Source organism: Molossus molossus, unplaced genomic scaffold (assembly GCF_014108415.1).
Source record: "Molossus molossus isolate mMolMol1 unplaced genomic scaffold, mMolMol1.p scaffold_m16_p_1, whole genome shotgun sequence".
Taxonomy (NCBI): domain Eukaryota; kingdom Metazoa; phylum Chordata; class Mammalia; order Chiroptera; family Molossidae; genus Molossus; species Molossus molossus.
Genome location: NW_023425344.1, coordinates 21,420,903 through 21,435,182, shown reverse-complemented (window position 1 = coordinate 21,435,182; position 14,280 = coordinate 21,420,903). Strand labels below are relative to the sequence as shown.

Sequence of the window (14,280 nt, the reverse complement as noted above, 5' to 3'; positions counted from 1 at the left end):
AAAAAGTAAACAGTCTCATAAATTGGAGAATATTATTAAGCATCTTTAATTTTTGAAGAATTAAAAATATAATGGAAGTTATTACAAGCATACTAGGTTAATCACTTTGAAAAACTAAATGTATACATTCTAGAAAAATAAGCACACTGAAGCTCATATAAGATAAAATAAAACATTAGGATTGTTGATATACATTTAATATTAATATTAGTAACCATCCATAACTCCATGCACAGATTGCTTCACTGATAAACCCTACCAAATATTTAACTAGGGAATAGCATCTCTCTTTACCTTTAGCATCTCACTATAACCTTTAATAGTGAATAAGAGTAAGAAAAGAAAATAAATATTTCTAAATTTAAAAAAAAGATTTGTTATTGAATTTTAGAGAGAGAGGAAGGGAGGGGGAGAGAGAGAAACAGTAGGGGATACGAGCCTACAACCCTGCCAGGTACCCTGACTGGAAATCAAACGAGCAACCTTTGGGTGCATGGGATGCTGCCTAATCAACTAAGCCACACTGGCCAGAGCTTTCTAAAAAATTTTTTAGTGGAATCACCATCACCTTATTATCAAAATTTATAATGTCATGATAATAAAAATACAAACCAATCTCATTCATGAATTTAGAGGAAAAATCCTAAACAAATATCAGCTAAAAAATTCAATGATGTAAAGAAACTATCACATGAGGAACCAAGCAGGATATATTTTAGGAATTTCCGAATGGCTTGCTATTTGAAATTCTATCAGCGTGGTTCAGTATATTAACAGAATAATAATTTTCTCAAAATATTTATAAAAATCAGTTGATACAATCCAGTACTCGTTAATAAGAAACTGTTGTGAACTAAGAGTAGAAAATGGATGTTTTAAGATGATAATGGTATTTATAAAAGACCCTTCAGAATCTATGGCACATATCTGTGAATTGAAAAAGAAAACTTGCTTTATTCACATGTGACTTTATTTCCTTTGGAAGTTTTCAGTTGCTTTTGGTTGGGAACCATGTTATACAATTAATTTTCCATTTGTCTTTGCCTCTTTACTGGGAAAATAATACATACTGGATTAATTTCCAAGTCAAGACTTTTACAGTACATCTCTTTTCTTGGAATTCTGTTGATCTATATTTTTGTATGGCTACCTCCATTTCATTTTTCTGATTTAGTCAAAGATCATCTTTTCAGGAAGGACTTCTCCAATCATCCTAGCCAAAATGAGCCCCTAAGTTCTCTCTGAACATGTATTCAGTTAAACGACCAGCATAAAAACAATTAAGTGCAGTGACTCTGCATTTGTGCATCATGCCATGATATATTTTGGAGTGCTACTAAGTGCACTCAAGGGTTCTTCTGCTTACCAAGGATAGAGTAGTAATGAAAATACAATCTCTGATCTGCTTTTTTGGGGGGGGAAGAGAAAAGCAATTAAAATAGCAAATATTAACATTTCAGAAAATGAAAAATACTTCATGATAATATATCATAGTATCAGATATAAAACAGATATTATAGTGCTTTTCACCCTTGGGCTTCTCCTGTACGTGCCAACATGCAAGATTAATAATAAGTGTTCATAATTCAACAAAATATATTGTGATAATCACTTTTGGCTTAGAGATATGTGCTTCCACCCTGGCCTGTGTGGCTCAGTCAGTTGGACTGTCATCCTGTACACCAAAAGGTGGTGATTTAAATTCCTAGTCAGGGCACGTACCCAGGTTGTGCGTTTGAACTCCAGTCGGGGCATGTGCAGGAGACAATTGATCAATGTTTCTCTCTCTTTCTCTCTACTTCCTCTCTCTAAAATCAATTTAAAAAAGAAGATATGTGCTTCCAAAAAAGGAGTAAAAGGAGATTATATATTTTATGATAATTTTCACACCTAAATGAAAAATCAAATCGATATGGTTTGATCAACATTTAGATTCAATGTTTTTAGTACCACATAAATAATGGGAATTTTGAAGAAAATTAAAAAAAAAAAAACTTTAATGGATTATTTAGTACAAGGTCTATATTAATAATGTGACTTTCTTTTTCCTCTAATCTCTATAATTTATCTTCCAAATTGTGGAGCATATATACTTCTTGTTTTCAAAGCTCTTGTCATTCTGTAGTGGTGCATTACTAATTAGACAATTATCTCCATACTGGTAAAACATTACTTGAAGTATTTATTATAGCTCTTAGACTGTTAAAGAGTTACCCTGCTATAAATTGCTTACACTACATCAGGTATCATTTGCCACACAGTTCAAAACTGCTTGTCCTTTTTCAAAGCAAGTGTTGCATAATTACAGTAAGTGACTGCAATTATAAACCCAGAACTTTCAAGAATGACATTTATTGACTTAATTAAAGTAAATCTGAAATGAAATTTTTTTCTTCAAACATAAAATTAATACATATTGCCCTTTGTAGAAGACCCCAATTACATCCATTTTGCTATCTGTACCTCCTGTATTCATTTATGTCTTCTTTTGTTTAGTGAATGCTTTCACAATTCCTAGTACATGTAAGGAAATGTACTCATGAAAGTTAGTGGAAGGAGCAAGATAATGCAGCAGGATATTAATGAATTTGTTAAGCCAGGGCATTGGTTGCTTTTGATCAGGAGGAAAAGTCTGACTGTGTCTGCCCGCCGCATTTTGATATTGGAGTTGCCAAAGGAAACCGCAGTCACGAACTGGATGGAACAATGTTTTACGCACCTAGAGAGGAGACCGAGCCAGGTCAGCGTCAGGAGTGGGTGCCTGTCCTCCTTGGCGAGGGGGCCCCTCCCAGAAGCGGATTCAGGACAATTAACCTGCACACACCCCTCTTGTTCCCTCCCCACAGGGGACAAATACAGTTGTGGGGTTAGCCAGGTGCCATAAGATGCAAGTGTTCAAGCCAAAGAGAGAAGTACACATCAGCTCTGAACGGGAAAAGTTGTTCCCACACAAGGCAATGAATTCAGCACAAGCTGTGAGGTCCCCTTACGTCTTGGTAAGGAAATGTCCCAGGCCCTCGGCTTGTCTTCGGCAGCAGCATGGGAGTCCAAAGACTGCGTGCTGGAGACTGCCTTCCAAGCAGGACTCAGGTTGAAGTCATGCTCGTGAGAGCTGCCGAGGGGATTCAGCCGTTTATATACGGAGAAGCACGGTGACTAAATTGAGAGAGGTGACATTCCATGGTGATCCATGGTGGCTGGATCATATATAAAATTCAACTTTATTTTTAGCATCATGTTTTAAAAGAGCCCTGACAATAAGATTACACGCAGAAGAAAATACTCAGGACAATGGGACTGGAAACTTTCCCACGAGGCAGAGTCGGGTATCAGGGACGTCCAGTGCTAAAGAAACAGAATGAACATGGAGAGGATACAAAGGCAATATAATCTGTGCTAAATTTATTACAATAAGAATATAATTCTCAATACGGTTCTAACTTTTATAATTTACATATTATATATTAATAATTAATAAAAGCATTTTAAAGAGAGATAGAAGTCCTGCCAGTGTGGCTCAATGGTTGAGCATCGACCCTGCACCAAGAGACTGCCAGTTCGATTCCCGGTCAGGGCACATGCCCAGGTTGTGGGCCCGATCCCCAGTGGGGGGCATGCAGGAGGCAGCCAATCGATGTTCTCTCTCATCAGTGTTTCTACCTCTCTTTCTCTCTCTCCCTTCCTCTCTCTCTAAAATCAATAAAGGGAAAAAAATAGAGACAGAAAAATATGAGTTAAACTAAACAAAAAGGAATAAATCCAGTAGACATGTATTGAATTCTGAGAATAAAAGTGGGCCACGTACTAAACCTGACAAGCTCAGAGACTGAAAATAACCCCATAGGATGGTCTGAACATAAAAACTCCTAACTAAAATCAGGTTATGGTGCGTAGCCAATTCCTAGACCTGCAACTTCCTTGACAAATGTCAATCTTTACCTTAACCGAGCCTGCCAATTATCTTTTTGCATCTAAGGTAACATAACTTTGAAATGTCAGAGTAATCTTTTCCAGATTCCTCAAGGTACAACCTCCCCCCAGAGCACAAGCCCACATAACCCCTCACTGCTGTCCTGTTCTTTGAAAACAATCTCCATGTGCTGTAAATGTTAAGTATCAACTATTCTGTACCCACCAATGTAAAAGAAGTAAGAAGTACCTTTCTCTCTGTTTTACTTTTTATCCAGTCCCAGAGATTTCCTCATTTTGCTTTTTCCTGCCCCATTAATCTACCACCAGTGGATTTCAAGCAACCCTCCTTAAATCTCCTCTTTCATGTATAAAACAAGCTACAAAACCACCATTCTTAGGAGCAGTTTGCTTCTAGGCAATTTTCATCAGTTTGGCACAAATAAACTTAAAAATTCTTTACAGGTTTGGATGTTTTTTTACATCAGTTCATATCCTAAAAACAGGGAGTGAACTTTCTTTTTATGGACTCATGAACATCAAACTTCAATAGCATAGAAATGTTAATAACAATCTTAAAATTAATAGAAACCTTGAAAACAAAAACCTCAAAAACCTAAACATTGAAAAACACAAGTTACCACTAATGATTATTTTGTGGCAAAAAAATTAAATCAATTCTAAATTGCCATATACTTTGTAAATAATAATAATTAAACACTTTGTATCTAAACCTTTGAAATTAGCAAAGCACTTAGAGGGATATTTATATCTGAAATAGTTACCTTAATAAATAGGAAATGATTGTTAATTTAATTGTTTAATCATCTAAAATGGTTAGAAAAATGATCCACAAAACAAACCAAAGGCAACCTGAAGGAAGAGTGGAATGAAAATAAAAGCGGAGGTTAGGGGATTGAAAAACAACAAGCACATTTTAAATATCATTTTTGTTAAAAAATGAAAAACAACTAAGCCTATCAAGAAAAAATAAGGGAGAAAACTGATATCAAATGTAATATAAAATAATTAAAGCACTCTAATGATAAACTTTGAGGAAATTAGAGAAAGTGAAATAATTTAAGCCAAACATGAATTGTCAGAACGGAGCGCAGCTGGTTTTGGGGAAAAAAAAAAAAAAAAAAAATTAGAACACAAAGTGTGCACACTCTGCATCAATCCTTTAAAATCTTTCAGAAATACAAAATTCCATTTCTACTTAAACTGTTTCAGTTGAGAAGAGAGAAATCTTATTTACAAAACAAGTACAATATTGTATCATTGTATTAAATTGGAAAATAATATACAAATGAAAAATAGCATACACTACCCTCACTTTTGAATCAATGCAAATGTCCTTTAAAATATTAGCAAAAGGATATCTGAAACTTTAAAATCAAAACCAACGGGTGGGATAGATTCTAATAATAAAATGTCACTTATTATTAGAAATGTACTATTTAAAATTTATCAACAAAATTTATCAAAAATAACATTGAGCTCTGGCCGGTTTGGTTCAGAGTTTAGAGCGTTGTACTGCGGTCCAGAGAGACCCGGGTTCGGTTCCCGCTAAGGGCACGTACCTTGGTTGCAGTTTGTCCCCGGTCCTCATTGGTCATGAGGGAGGCAGCCACTCGATGTGTCCCTTTCACATCAATGTTTCTCTCTCTCTTTTTTTTTTCTCTCTCTCTCTCCCTCCCACTCTATCTGAACAAAAAATGGAAAAATGTCCTCGGATGAGGATTAAAAAAATAATAATAATAACATTGAAAAAATCTCTTAAAAATAGCTGATAAAAAGTAATACCCATTTCTAACAAACACTCTTTCTGAAGTATGTACAATAGACTTTTGTTAAATCCTGTGATTCTGTCCTCTGGTCTTGATGCCTAGTATCCTTTGGGCCATTGCTCTGACCTGCTGAATGCATATATTTTAATACCTGTCTCTCCCTGTTACTGATCTGAACTTGGCTTGATTGGAACAAATAGACCATCACAAATTGGGAGTTTTTGGGTGGCACGGATTTTTGTGTTCATGTTAGATATTCATTATGTATCAAAGGTCTGGAACATGTTGAAAATTAAGTAAATACTTATGAAATGAATATATATGTCCTGATTTTCTAATTCAGATTCACATGTGTGTTTTTTAGATGAGAACTTTTCCCAGTTTGGTCTACATAATTGCTTCTAGACTTCTGTCACAAATTGGAGGTTTCAGGCTTTGCTCCTATTCATCCTGTTTAAAATCATTTCTTCTAATTTAGAGATTCTTAACTGGGGATTCATGTAAGCCCAGGGAGTTCATATGAAGGATTTAGTTTTTGTGTTTTTTTTCAAACTACTCTAATAGTAGACACATAATTTTTATTTATATGCATATATGTTTGTTTTTTCTAGAGAACTGGTTCATAAATTTTCTCCAATTATATTTACTCTCTTCTTTTCTTTGCTGTATCTTGCTGATCCCACATCAATACCTTTCAATACAAAAACTCAAATTAAAAACAGACAATGTTGGTACTGTGTTTTATGATAAGATATGTAGCTTGATGTCAATAATAATTTTTAGTTGTGTAAACACTATCTCTCCTGGAGATGTTTTTCCTCTTGGTATACTCTCCAAGAAAGAGTATAGCAAATACATATAAATATTACAAAATTATCACTACATTAAAGATATATTTCCTACAAATAATAAATCTAATGATCTATTTCCTTCTTCTTCTCCAGGTGGTTCACATACAGTGCTGGATTAACATCAAAGATATTCCAAAATTCTCATGATATTGATCAAAGATGACCCACTTCATAGAATCAAAAATGTGATTTTTTTTGTTCTTTTTTTTAAAATTAAAGACTTTAAGTTTTTAAAGAGGTTTTTAGGTTTACATAAAAAATTAAGAGAAAGACACAGACATTTCCCATATATCCCTTACTCTGACATATGTATAGCTCACCCATTATCAACCTTCTCTGCCAAAGTAATACATTTGTTGTAATTGATGAACCTACATTGCCACATCATCATCACACAAAGTCCATTATTTACCTTATGCTTCACTCTTGATGTTGTACATTCTAAGGGTGTGGAAAAATGTATAATGATATATATCCATTATTATAGTATCATACAGAATACTTCCACTGCCCTAAATATCTTCTGTGCTCCACCTATTCACCCCTCTTTCAGTGATGAGCCCCAGCAACCCTTAATCTTTGTACTGTTTTCATAGTTTTTCCTGTTGGAGAATGCCATATAATTGCAACCATACAATATGTATCCTTTATAGGTCAGTTTCTTTCCCTTAGTCACACACGTAAGTTTCCGCCATGTCTTTTTGTGGCTTCATAGCTCATTTCTTTTTAGTGCTGAATAACATTCCTTTATCTGGATGTACCAACCCCATCTCCTCCATTCACTTACTGAAAGACATCTTGGTGGTTTCCAAGTTTTATCAGTTATGAATAAAAATGTTATCAACACCCATGAGCAGGTTTTTGTTTGGACTTAACTTTTCAACTCCTCTAGCAAATACCATGGAGCATGGTGTGAGGGACCTTTGCTCCACTGAAATGGAAAACTAGGCCTTAAGTGTTGCATGTCTTTGAATTGCCCTTGTAATTTAGCTCAGGAATGTAGATAAAATGCCACATTCGGGAAAGCATCTTTTAAATCCTCCATCTAAGTTCTCAGACTGGCTACATATTGGAATCATCTGGGGGAGGTTTTTAAAAAGTTCTAATATCTGAGCCTAAAATCTTTGAAGATCCTGATTTAAGGGGTCTAGTATAGAGCATTGGTATTCCAGATGATCCCACTGTACATCCAGAATTGAGAACCACTTTTATTTATTTAAATATTTTAATTCAATTTATTGGGCTGATAATGGTTAATAAAATATATAGGTTTGATTCAAATGTACAGTTCTGTGATATTGCATCTGTACATTGCTTTGTGGGCCAATCACTCAAAGTCAAATCTTCTGTCACCATTTCTCTTTACTACCCCCTTCCCTCTGCTCACCACCACACTGTCTGTGTCTGTGAGTTTCAGTTTTATACCCCACAAGGGAGTAAAATTATATGGTTCTTAGTTTTTCTGTCTTATTTCGCTTAGCACGGTATTCTCAAGATCCATCATGTTGTTGCAAATGGCACTATTTTGTCTTTTCTTATGGCAGAGTAGTATTCCATAGCACAGATGTGCCACACTTTTTTTATCCAGTGATCTATTGAAGGATACTTCGGTTGTGTCCATGTCTTGGCCCTGTGAATGATACTGCAATGAACATAAGTGTGCACATATCTTTGCAAATACATGTTTTCAAGTAGATACTCAGAAGAGGGGTTGCTGGTTATATAGTAATTTTATTCTTAATTATTTTTCAGAAGCCTCCCTACAGTTTTTATAGTGGCTATACCAGTCTACATTCCTACCAACTCCTATTTCTTTACAAAATCTCCAACACTTGTTATTACTTTTGTTGACAATAGACATTCTAACAGGTGTGAGGTAGTATCTCATTGTAGTTTAGATTAACATTTACCTAATAGCTAGTGAAGCCGAGCATCTTTTCATATGTCTGTTGGCCGTTTATATGACCTATTGGGAGAAGTGTCTGTTCAGGTCTTCTGCCTATTGTTTACTTGGGTTGTTTGTTTGTTTGGTATTGAGTTGTATGAGTTCTTTCTATATTTTGGATATTAACCGCTTGTCAGAGCTGCTGTGAGAACTACTAAACTCAACAGTTTTCTAAGTTTTTTGAACAGAAGAATCACCTCTGGAATGTTCTTAAAAAAAACAAAACAAAACTGAAGCATGGCTGTTTTTTTAGAAATCTACTTTTCTTTGGTCGTATCGATTACTTATTTTATTTATTTATTTATTTATTTATTTATTTATTTATTTATTTCCTCACCCGAGGACATTTTTCCATTTTTGTTCAGATAGAGTAGCAGGGGGAGAGAGAGAGAGAGAAATATCAATGTGAAAGGGACACATCAAGTGGTTGCCACCTGCATGACCCAACCAAGGCCGGGGACAAACTGCAACCGAAGAACATGCCCTTAGCGGGAACTGAACCCGGGTCTCTCTGGACTGCAGGCCGAAAATCTGACCACTAAGCCAAACCGGCCAGGGCTCAATTACTTATTTTAAATAGGTAGTTAAAAAATTTAGCCAAGAGCCCTGGCCAGTTTGGTTCAGTGGTTGAGCGTCAGCCTGCGCACCAGAGAGTCCCGGTTTCAATTCATGCTAGGGGCACATACCACAAAAAAAAGAAAAAATTAAGCCAAGAAACATTATTCGATTATTGACTCAATCAGCTACAACTTAATAAACTTCGTTTAATTATTCTTTGGATTATCATTCAATTTAACCCTGTATCTACACATTTGTTACACCGGTGGTTATCTCAGCTGCTTTTGGTGGAATTTCCATTCTATAAAGAATGAAAATCATTGCATCAGGTGGAGGGATTTCGTTGTGGTGGTTTGCTGTAAAGCAATTTATAGAAATTAGAATGGGAAACCAGGCCTCGCTGTCCCATATCAGCACAATTTCCAGTAAAGCTTTACATTGTGACATTTATTTTTTCAAAACTTATTAATGCTTTTGTTTTTCTTCTTAACATTAGCTTTAGCAAATAGTAGATTTTAATTAGCAGGTTGTAATTTTATAGGATTATAAAACATTCTAAAATAAAGTATTAGACATTATTCCAGGTTAGTCTTTCTAGAAACGAGGACAGTAAATTTGGTTACCTTTTATGGAGGAAGCAAAGTGGTGTGGGGGATGGAATGGATTTTTTAAATGTAGAAAAAAATCCAGGCCTGGTGTGCCAAATTTATAGAATTACCAAATGAATTTATATGCATCAGTAAGCCAAGTATATCAATGAGGAAGACAGACTGAAAAAAAGAGGAAGTAGTGAAAACACAGCATGATTATTATTATTATTTTTTATTCACATTGACAGTGTAAATTGTTCTAAAATCACTGGGTAATTAGGCAAACCTTCTGCATGGTCCTGAATCGCAGTCTTGATACTACATAATTAATAATGTTCTCTTGAAAAGTATGAGTGATAATGCTTTGATTGAATACTCCGCTTTCATTACATTACTAAATAAAATGAAACAATAATTAGAACAATGTGCCAGCTAAGGATGGCCCATATCAGTATGTGTTTGTATGTAGAGAAGTAGAATTATTATTCAAATGAAATGTGAAATTATTGTGGATAATTGCAGCCATATGAAGATGATTAGCTTGCTTGCAATCAGAATTTTGTAAAGGGACAATGCATGTGCTCATCTTCCCTTGATTATGCCATGTGCATTTCGGGTTGTAACTGAGCTCCAGCACCTAGAATTACAGTAACATCTTCACTCTTTTCTAGAGGTCTCTGTAAGGTGCCCGTTGAAAAACTGAACATTTCCTTTTAGTTAAACTCTATTCCCAATCCCCCTTATAAAAAGTATTTTTTCTTTTCTCTTTGCATTCCCATGTACCTTCTTTATATCATTCCTGACAACACTGTTTTAATATAGTCTTCTTTTACCCTTATCTCACATCCTTCCACCCCAGCCATACCTTATAACTGCCTGATGTCTCATTCTTGGTGGTCTCTCCCCACATGTAACACAACGAGCACACATGTTTTGGTTTTAAATAAGTGTTTGACGAATTCATGAACTCAACCAAATGAAAGACATCGTTAGGTTTTTCCTTTTCTCTGGACAGTGATCTCACCTGTGGTACGCGATGATGCAGCTCAAACCCGCAGGTGAACCCGGAGAGGCTGCGCACGGAGCTGGCCGGGCCGTGGCGCTGCGTGGACGTGGACGTGGACGTGGACGTGGACGTGCCGGAGCTGGATGGGGGCCTGCCCGCGAGCTTCTGCTGCTTCCACTCCCCGCCCAACATGGAACTTCAGGAAAAAACTGATGGGAAAACAGAAGGGACAAGAAGTCAGTCCTCAAGTGAACTTCATGATGGACCGTTGGGAACTCCTGTGGTGCCATCGGACTTACACACGCAGTGGCCAATAATCAAGACAAACTGGAATTTAGGATGGGTCAGTCCTGAAACAGTTTCTTTCTGAAACAGAGAAGTTGTCCTCTGAAGACAGAGCTAAATGCTTTGAAAAGAATGAGGCCATTCAGGCAGCCCCTGACGCCGTGGCACAGGAAGGCCAGTGTCTGGCAGATGACAAGGTGAACGTTCCCTTTAGTCTGTTTAACAACGTGGACGGCCACCTCTGTGACCTGATGGACGCGTGCCTTCTCGGGTGAACCACCGCACCATGCGGAGGACTCGCAGCTGCGGGCCGCGCCGAGGTCTCCAGAGAATCACTGAGACGAAGCAAGAGGGGTGGGCTCTCTGCCCTGGCCCTCTGCAAGGCCGCATGATGCCCCAGGAGGGCATTAAGCTCTTCTCCCCTCTGCCCTTCACCATCGAAATATATCCCTGCCTTGCATTACAGCCTTACAATGCGTCAGTATTGTAGAAAACAGCTGTCCTCTGGTTCTGGATCTTATGTCCGCTCAACCACACCCAAGCGCTAGCGGTGCTCAGCTGTCCGTCGAGCAGTTCGGTAAAAGCTTCAAACGGCTACACATTTCCCCCATTGTATGTCTGTACCTCAATATCTCACGCTTTAGATGGCTACTTCGGTTTATGTCTGTGAGTTAGGGCCCTGGATGTGGTTCAAATGGTTTGTGCTTTTATCTTATTTTTTTAAACTCATGTTTACTGTTGAATGTATTACAGATGTTACCCCCCCACTTTTTCCCCATTGAACCCTCCCTCCCCAATCACGTCCCCTCCTGCCTTCCCCACACTATTGTCGGTGTCCATTGATTATGCATATATGCATAGAAGTTCTTTGGTTTATCTCATTCCACCCTCTCTCCCCTCTTCCCTTTGAGGTTCATCAGTCTAACAACCAATTTGTACCTTTTTATTCATCATCTTTTTCACCCATTCCTCGCAGCCCTCATACATCTGGCAAGCAACATAAAGTTCTCTGTTATCTATGAATCTATTTCTGTTCTGTTTGCTCACTTTGTTTGTAGATTCAATTATTGATAGATATGTATTAACTGCCATTTTATTGTTCATATTTTTGTTCTTCTCCTTCAAGAAGACCCTTCAACATTTCATATAATACTGGTTTGGTGATGCTAAACTCCTTTAGCATTTAATTGCCTGCAAAACTTTTTATATGTCCATTGATTCTAAGTGATAACTTCGCAGGATAGAATAATCTTGGTTGTAGGTCATTGCTTTTCATCACCTAGAATATTTCTTGCCACTCCTTTCTGGCCTGCATAGTTTCTTTTGAGAAATCAGCCTTATGAGAGCTCCTTTGTAGGTAACAAACTGCTTTTCTCTTGCTGCTTTTAAGATTCTCTCTTTGTCTTTAACCTTTGGCATTTTCATGATGATGTGTCTTGGTGTAGATCTCTTTGCGTTCATCTTGTTTGGAACTCTGTGCTTCCTGAATTTGTATGTCTGTTTCCTTTTTGTATGTCTGTTTCCTTCACCAAGATAGGGAAGTTTTCTGTCATTATTGTTTCAAATAGGTTTTCAATTTCTTGCTTGCTCTCTTCTCCTTCTGGCATCCCTATGATGCAAATGTTGGCATGCTTGAAGTTGTCCCAGAGGCTCCTTAAACTATCCTCATTTTTTTTTAAAGTCTGTTTTCTTTTTCCTGTTCAGATTGGGTGTTTTTTGCTGTCTTATATTCCAAATTGATGGTTTGCTTCTTGGCTTTACCTACTCTACTATTGATTCCCTGTAAATTATTTTTTATTTCAGTTAGTGCATCCTTCATTTCTGACTGGTCCCTTTTTATGTTTTTGTTGTCATAGCTATGTTCCTTAGAGGTCTCCTTAAGTTCCTTGAACAACCTTATAACCAGTGCTTTGATCTCTGCATCTGATTGATTGCTTATTTCCATTTTGTTTAATTCTTTTCCTGGAATTTTGTTCTTTTCTTTCATTTGGGACATATTTTTTTTGTTTCCTCATTTTGGCTGCTTTCCTGTGATTGTTTCTATGTATGAGGTAGAGTTTCTATGTCCACTAGGCTTCATAGGGTGGCCTATTGTTGTAGATGTCCTGCAGGATCCTGTGGTGCAGCCTCCCTGATCACCCTAGCTGTGTCCTCGAAGTGCACCTCTAGTGTGGACTGGACACCCTTCTGTTTAAATTGAGTCTTGATTGTTGTTGGCATGTCAGTGGGAGGGATTTATTCAGGCTGATCATCTGCAAGGACTGGCTGTGCCCACTGACCACTGGCATCTGACTCCCTTGGAGGATCAGCCCCTTGGAGGATCAGCTGTGTAGGGGCCCACCACACAGAGCAAGACTTACTTCAGCAGGGCTCTGGTACCCAGTGAGTCTACTCATCGAGTGTGTGTCACTTGTGGAGGTGGTTGTGTGGTGGTCTGAAGCTGTCTACTGGGTGTGCTGGCTCTGGGGCAAGGTCACCACTGCCTGTGTTCTACCTGTGGCCACCTGGCATAAGCTACAAAGTGATCTGCAGATGGCTGCTTCTTGTGCTGGGCTTGGAGGTGCCCAGGAAAAGCCAAGTTGTGATCCAAGGCTGGCTGCTTCTAGTGCCAGGACTGGGGCCACTTAATGAGAGGCATGAGGCTCACTGAGACCGAAGCTGCTTGTTTGAGAGATTTAGGAAACCCTGAAGTGGGATCCAAGACAGGCCAATCCTTTGGTAAAGCCTTTGGAAACTGCTTGGGTGGACCTGAAAGCTGGGTGGGGCGGGGCCTCAGGGAATCACCAGGGTGGGGCCAACAGTATGAGCCAGGTTGCTGGAGTCCCAGATATGGTGGCTGTCTGCTGCTCCAGGGAAGGGCTCACCAAAGGAACATTAGCCTCTGCCTGCATGGTCTATTCAGGAGAAAGCCGCCTCTCCAGCCCTTGTGCTGAGGCCAAAAAGCTCAGTTCTTCCCTGTATGTCTCTGGTGACCCTCAAGCTGCCTTCCCTCCGAGCGTAGAGGGAGCAAGTCTGAGTAAGTCCTTGCGCAGGCCCTTTAAGAGGAGCTGCCTGGGGCTCCAGTAGCATCAGCCTCCCTCAGTCTCGGTTCCAGCTGGTTTTACAGCCAGAAGTTATGGGGACTTTTCTTCCTGGCACTGTGACACTGAGATGGGCTCCTGGTGTGAGACAGGGACCCCTCACTCCTCAAGGAGGACCTTCCCAGCCGAGGTGTTCCCCTGACTTTTATCCGCCACAGGTGGGTGTGGGACCAGTCCATCTGCCTCTGCCCTCATATCAGTCTCCATGTGGCTGCTGCTTTAATTCCGTAGTTGTAGGACTTCCATTCAGCTCGATGTCAGGCAGT

The 14,280-nt window shown here is 38.4% G+C and overlaps 1 pseudogene; it reads left to right on the top strand.

Annotated features, from left to right (window-relative positions):
* Positions 1–10,682: 10,682 nt before the first annotated feature.
* LOC118617573 lies at positions 10,683–11,424 on the top strand (annotated as a pseudogene).
* Positions 11,425–14,280: the final 2,856 nt, after the last annotated feature.